Source organism: Heterocephalus glaber, unplaced genomic scaffold, assembly GCF_053883595.1.
Source record: "Heterocephalus glaber isolate CG9 unplaced genomic scaffold, H.glaber_assembly_v1.0 deba00001600, whole genome shotgun sequence".
NCBI lineage: Eukaryota > Metazoa > Chordata > Mammalia > Rodentia > Bathyergidae > Heterocephalus > Heterocephalus glaber.
The window spans coordinates 36,917,780-36,925,175 of NW_028258372.1; the positions used below are offsets into that span (position 1 = coordinate 36,917,780).

General features: G+C 38.9%; 2 pseudogenes; both read left to right on the plus strand.

The window, feature by feature from the left end:
• The first annotated feature begins 1,979 nt into the window (after positions 1-1,979).
• On the plus strand, positions 1,980-2,548 carry LOC101708144 (phosphatidylinositol-3,5-bisphosphate 3-phosphatase MTMR2 pseudogene; annotated as a pseudogene).
• Positions 2,515-3,552, plus strand: LOC147823172 (phosphatidylinositol-3,5-bisphosphate 3-phosphatase MTMR2 pseudogene; annotated as a pseudogene).
• Positions 3,553-7,396: the final 3,844 nt, after the last annotated feature.

The following is a 7,396-nucleotide window of genomic DNA, read 5'->3' on the forward strand; positions in this document are numbered from 1 at the left end:
AAAACTGCTATATAGATTTAATGCAATTCCAATTGAGATCCCAGCAGCATACTTCATAGACCTTGAGAAAACAATCCAAAAACTCATTTGGAGCAAGAAGAGACCCAGAATAGCAAAAGCAATTCTAGGTAACAGAGACATGGCAGGGGGTATCACAAGCCCCAACCTGCAACTATACTACAAAGCTACTGTGATAAAACAGCATGGTACTGGCAAAGAAACAGATCTGAGGACTAGTGGAACAGATTAGAAGATGCAGAAACAACGCCAGACACACTCAGTCATCTCATCTTCAATAAAGGAGCCAAACACCCTCCCTGGAGGAAAGATAGCCTCTTTAATAAATGGTGCTGGAAAAATTGGGCTTCAACTTGCCAAAGATTAAAACTAGACCTGTATCTCTCACCATGCACTCAACTAAAATCAAAATGGATTAAAGATCTAAATATTAAAATAGAAACTCTGAACCAGTTGGAACAGAGGTTAAGTAGAACCCTTGACGACATCGGTGTAGGAAAAGATTTTATGAACAAAACCTCAGTTGCCCATGAACTAGCACAAACAATCAACAAATGGGATCTCTTCTTATTAAAAGGCTTCTGCCCAGCAAGAGAAACCACCAGCAGTGTGAAGAGACAACCCACAATGTGGGAAAAAATCTTCACCTGCTCTTCCTCAGACAAAGGTCTACTATCTCGAATCTATAAAGAACTTAAAAAGATCAGACCTCCCAAATTTAAGGACCCAATCCAAAAATGGGCATCTGAAATGAACAGACATTTCTCAGACAAAGAAGTAGAAATAGCAAATAAATAGATGAAAAAATGTTCAACATCACTGGTCATTTGAGAGATGCAAATGAAAACAACGCTGAGATTTCACTACACTCCAGAAAGAATTGCTGCTATCATGAAATCAACCAATAACAAATGCTAGTGGGGCTGTGGGGAAAGAGGAACCCTGCTCCACTGCTGGTGGGAGTGTAGACTGATACAACCAGTGTGGAAATCAGTATGGAGATACCTCAAAGAACTAGGACTGCAAGTCCCATTTGACCCCACTATTCCACTGCTGGGGATCTTCCCCAAACAATTAAAAGAATCATATCACAGTGATATATGTGCACCCATGTTCATAGCAGCACAGTTTGTAATAGCTAAAAGTTGGAAACAGCCCAAATGCCCATCAACTGGAGACTGGATAAAGAAAATGTGGTTTATTTTATAAAATGGAGTACTACTCAGCCATAAAAAAAGAGAAATTAGAGACATTTATAGCTAAACGGATGCACATTGAGGCGATACTCTTAAGTGAAATAAATAGGACACAAGTGTAAATACCAAATACTTTCTCTGGTGTGAGAAACTGAAAGTGTAAATAAGGACTAAATGTATAATAGGCAATGTGAAATAGGAAGAAAAGAGGCAAAGGGGAAGGAAGTGGGAGGGCTAGGGGAAAGGATAGAAGGGAATGGGATTAATATGAGAGAATGGGAAAATAGGAACAAAATCTTTGTAAATAGGGAGGACTGGAGGGGTTGAAGGGAGGGCTGGGCAATGGTGAAAAATAAGAACCAAGAGAGACTATGGAAAGGTGCAAATTTCCAATGATGAATGTCATTATATTGTATACCTAAAATGTACCAATGATTAGAATGAATAATCGATAATGTAAAATAGGAAGAAAAGGTCCAAAGGGGTAGGGGTAGTGGGAGGGGCAGGGGAAAGGAAAGAAGGGAAAGGAAAAATGATGAGAAATGGAAAAAATGGAAATAAAGTCTTTGTAAATAGGGAAGGGTGGAGGATATGAAGGGAGGGCTAGGAATGGGGAAAAAATAAGAGCCAAGATGCATTATGTAACAGTACAATTCCCAATGAGAAATGTAATTGTGTTGTATACCTACAATGTACCAATAAAAGAATTTAATACAAAAAAAAAAAGAAAAAGAAACCATGTGCAGGGATATTAGGAATTTGTGATTTGCTCATAAACCTGAGGGGTGAACAAGAAGATCCATATTTGAGAATCTGATGAAATATGCATTTCCTGTCTCTAATAACCTGATTCTTTTTGCTTTTGAATACAAAAAAATATTCCCAGAAAACAGATGGAAGCTATATGACCTTCTTTTAGAGTATAGAAGGCAGGGAATTCCAAATGAAAGCTGGAGAAAAACAAAGATAAATGAACGATATGAACTTTGTGATACATATCCTGCACTCTTGGTTGTGCCAGCAAATATTCCTGATGAAGAATTAAAGACAGTGGCATCCTTCAGGTCAAGGGGCCGTATCCCAGTTTTATCATGGATTCATCCTGAAAGTCAAGCCACAGTCACGCGATGTAGCCAGCCCATGGGAGGAGTGAGTGGAAAGTGCAGTAAAGAAGATGAAAAATACCTTCAAGCTATCATGGATTCCAATGCCCAGTCACACAAAATCTTTATATTTGATGCCTAACCAAGTGTTAATGCTGTTGCCAATAAGGTAAAGGGTGGAGGTTATGAAAGTGAAGATGCGTATCAAAATGCAGAGCTAGTTTTTCTGGATATCCACAATATTCATGTTATGAGTCATTATGAAAACTTAAGGAGATTGTGTATCCAAATATTTTGGGGGGCTTTTTTGGTACCGGGGATCAAACTCAGGTCCTCGTGCTTGCAGGGCAGGTGGCAGAACCACTGAGCTCAATCCCCGGCCCTGTGTTTCCAAATATTGAAGAAACTCATTGGCTGTCTAACTTGGAATCTACACACTGGCTAAAGCATATTAAGCTTATTCTTGCAGGGGCCCTTAGGATTGCTGATAAGGTAGAGTCAGGGAAGACTTCTGTGGTGGTGCATTGCAGTGGTAGTTGGGATTGTACAGCTCAGCTAACTTCCCTTGCTATGCTCATGTTAGATGGATACTATCGAACCACCCGAGGATTTGAAGTCCTTGTGGAAAAAGCGTGGCTAAGCTTTGGACATTGATTCCAACTAAGAATTGGCCATGGAGATAAGAACCATGCAGATGCAGACAGATCACCTGTTTTCTGTCAGTTTATTGATTGAGTCTGGCAAATGACAAGACAGTTTCCTACCACATTTGAATTTAATGAGTATTTCCTCATTACCATTTTGGACCACCTATACAGCTGTTTATTTGGAACATTCCTCTGTAACAGTGAACAGCAGAGAGGAAAAGAGAATCTTCCTAAAAGGACTGTGTCATCTTGGTCTTATATAAATAGCCAGTTGGAAGACGTTACTAATCCTGTCTATGGGAACTATTCCAATCATGTCCTTTATCCAGTAGCCAGCATGCGCCACCTAGAGCTCTGGGTGGGATATTACATAAGGTGGAATCCACGGATGAAACCACAGGAACCTATTCACAGCAGATATAAAGAACTTCTTGCTAAACTAGCAGAGCTTCAGAAAAAAGAAGAACTACAAAGAGAAATTTCCAACCATCAACCTCATCCTCAGAGAGAGCCAGTTCTCCTGCACATTGTGTCACTCCTGTCCAAACCGTTGTATGAAAGAACTATTAGATTAGGGGCATCATTGCTATGAACACTTCATCACAGTGGCAGCTTTATGAGTAGAAATTCTTCCATATTTGAACACATTTATGAGACAAAAAGTTCAGGTACTTTATTTTGTCTAAGATGAGTTTAGAACTATGGCAATGTGGATGGCTTCATTTGTAATTATACAATTCCAACACTAATCTTATGTCACCCAAAAGATATTAAAATATTTCAATTCTGGATCCATAGTGGGAAAAACTTTGGGATCTGGATAAGAGCAAAATACAAACCACTTTAGAAATATACCACTGGATGGAAGAAAGTTCACTGCACAGAGAAATAAGTTTTCAGACCAAATTGACATTGAAATTTTGTGATATATTGCCTTGCTGTATGACAGATTAAAATTATATAATATTCCTTTCCTTTGTTGTAATTGATTGAAAAATGATCCACTTGCAACCTCCATGCTTAAGAGTACAAGGCACAAATATAAGAATGTTATGGCATAGTTAAAAACTGCTGCTAACATTGTTTATATGCTTTACTAGAGTGTTTTAGATAGCTGTTCCAAAATGATGCTTTATAGACCTGTTTTGGGGAGGATGAAAGGGACAAAGCAGCAGCCATTATGAATTGAAAGAATTCCATATGCTTCAAAATTTGTCCAGTTACAAGAAACATCATGAGAAGTATTTTAAAAACTCATTTATCCCACTTGATTTTACTTAATGCTAACTGGCAAGTTCTAAGGCAATACAGACTTCTTAAGTCTGTATAGTTTATGGTGATAAGTTGTGCTCAAAACTTACATGAATTAGTTTACTATTTTCCTTCACAAATTCTATAATTCCATCAAATGATCAAGTCTACCAAAGAATGTATTGCATATAAAGATGAATACAATCTCAGTCCCAGTAAAAGAAATCTTGCTTCACTGTTTGCCTGAGTTCGGTGCTGGTTTAAACATTTGACTCCCTAATGTCTACTTTATATATAAAGAGCCATATGTAATGTACTGTAACAAAGGAGCTTCCCCTTGGTCTTTTAATTAAATTAATTGATAAAAAAGAAAAAAGAAAATGGGCCTGGGCACTCCCACCAGCTGTCAGCTTAGCCACGTGGTCAAAGTGGTTGCAGGCTGACTGCACCCTGCTCCATCCAGCTCGTGCCACCCACTTGTGACCAGGAGATAGTGAGGACCCCCCCGGGTATACCCACCAGCCGTCAGCTTAGCCGGCAGGCACCTGCAACAACAGCCCCCCACACACACCTCTGGCCTCTTGGCTGTGCAGCAATTTGGTTCCACACTACGGAGGCACAGGGGGACATAAAGGCCATTATCCTGAGCTGCAGAAGTGAACAACAGAGAGAACAATAACATCAGGCTCCCTGATGAAAACTGAAGCCCACTGGAAAAGTGAAGAGAATCTCTGCAATATAGGCACACCAGACCACCGTGCTTGGTAAGTTGGAGGGATCATCACCTCCCATAGGAGCCTGGACTATCTTCAGGGGAAATATAGCTGGAACTTTCAATAGAACCTGGGAGAGTTCAATCCTGCAGGAGGACAGGGAGCTCAATTTGGGACTTGCAGCCAGAAATCTGCCTGAATCTCATGGGTCTATGACTGGCTTACTGAGACTCACTGACTTATAACTGCACACTGCTGCCCACATTGTCTATTGTGACAGCAGAGACACACCCTGAAGGAGGCCCTTTATTTTTATCTTTTATTTGTTATTTTCAACATTACCACTATTTTTTTGCCCTTATTTTAATGTTTTTCTTCTTTTCTACTCTTTTAAAAATTTTATTTTTCTCTTTTTTCTTTATTTTCTCTTTTCTTTCTCTCTCTTCCTCTCTCTGCATTGCTCGCTTGCTGTCCCACATTGTTCTTCATCTCCCCTTTGTGTTCCTGTTCTGGCCCTAATTCATATTTCTTTATTTTTCTTTTCTTCTCTTTCCTTCTCTTGACTGTGCCCTCTGGCCTCACTGCTAACCTTCCTCTATCTTTCTACCTACCTATTCCTCCCTCCCCAACTCCTTCTAACTCCCCATCCCAAAGGATAAAGTTGCTATATTGAAGAGTTTATTCACTATAAACATATGTTGGGTTGGTCCTCGATTTTAATTTAATTCACACAGTTAAAGGTGATAGATTAATAACTACCACAAATTGTCATTTACTCAGCTCTGCTTGATGCTATGGTGTTGCTAAATGTTTCACTTGGGCCAAGGTATTGTGATTGATCTAATCAGTTGTGCTTCCTGGTGTAATGAAAATGCGATAGCTTCAGAGCCATTAGAGACTCAAAACTAAAGACCAGCTATATCTGGAAGACACCTCTGAGAAGCAATCATTTCATAAGGTTCTAAATACATCAACAAAGCTACTTACAATAAGCAATTTTGAAGTATCAACCCAGGAACTAAACCAAGGACAGTACCAAAAACAAAAATGAGAAGACATTTAAGCAAGACACAAACTCAGACTTCCACCCCACAAAAGGCAAATTCTGGGGGAAACGAGGTGGAAAAGTCTGATAATCAACCACCTGGACACCCTGAACTGATAGCACAGGAAGTAACAAAACAGATGAATGAGGCTCTAGAAAAATTCAAAACAGAAATAATCTCCCAGGTAACTACAGAGATGGTGAGCAGAGTGAAAGTCATGATTAGAGGCTCTAGAACAGAAACAGATAAAAAATAGATGAGCTCAGAAACATTCTGGAAGCCATGAATGTCCAGCATAAGAAAGAAAAGGAAACTATGATCACCCAACATAAGAAAGAAATGGAATCCATGAAACAGATTCAAACAGATATTCAGGAGGTTAAAAACTTCATTGAAAGCATCCAGAGCAGATTAAGGGAATCTGAAGATAGAATATCAGATACAGAAGACAGGATTGCAGTTAAGGGCCATGAAAACAGAGATTTCTTAAAAATAGTAAGGGACCACAAGAAACCAATCCAGCAGCTGGTAGATGATGCAAAGAAGAATAACATAAGACTGATAGGAGTCCATGAAAAAACAGGAGAAAGTACAATTGACATAAAAAAACTGTTCACAGAAGTAATAGTGGAAAACTTCCCAGACAGAGGTGGAGAATTAGACATACAGATAAGTGAGCCATATAGAACTCCACCCAGCCATGATCAAAAAAAAATCTACACCTAAACATATAATAGTCAAGATCCCAGAAACCCAACAGAAGAACAAAATCCTACAGGCAGTTAGACAAAAGAAACAAATCACCTACAAAGGAAAGCCCTTCAGAATCATGGCAGGCTTTTCAACAGAAACCTTCAAATCAAGAAGAGCTTGGAGTGAAGTATTTCAAGCCTTAAAAGAAAATAACGTCCAACCTAGACTGTGGTATCCTGCAAAATTATCTTTCAAAATTGATGGGGGAAATTAGATACCTCCATGACAAAGAACACAATTCTAAGCAATATCCTAGAAAAAGACAATGAAGGTTACAACTCCATGAGGCCCAACAGAGGGAAGCCACCAGGCAAGGTAAGAAACTAAAGGAAAAGGGGGAAAAAATAAGAAATAAAAGAGCCAACAACAGTAAAACATCATGACAAGGATGAATCAATATCTATCAGTTATAACTATCAATGTTAATGGCCTCAATTCACCAATCAAAAGAAATAAACTGACAGAATGGATTAAGAAGCAAAATCCAGCAATATGCTGTATATAAGAAACACACCTAACTGAAAAAGAAATTCATAGACTGAAAGTAAAAGGATGGAAAACAGTTCTCTACACAACAGGAACCCAGAAAAAAGCAGGGGTAGCAATCTTATTTGCAGACAAAGTAGATTTCAAACCTAAACTAATTAAGAGAGACAAAGATGGTCACTA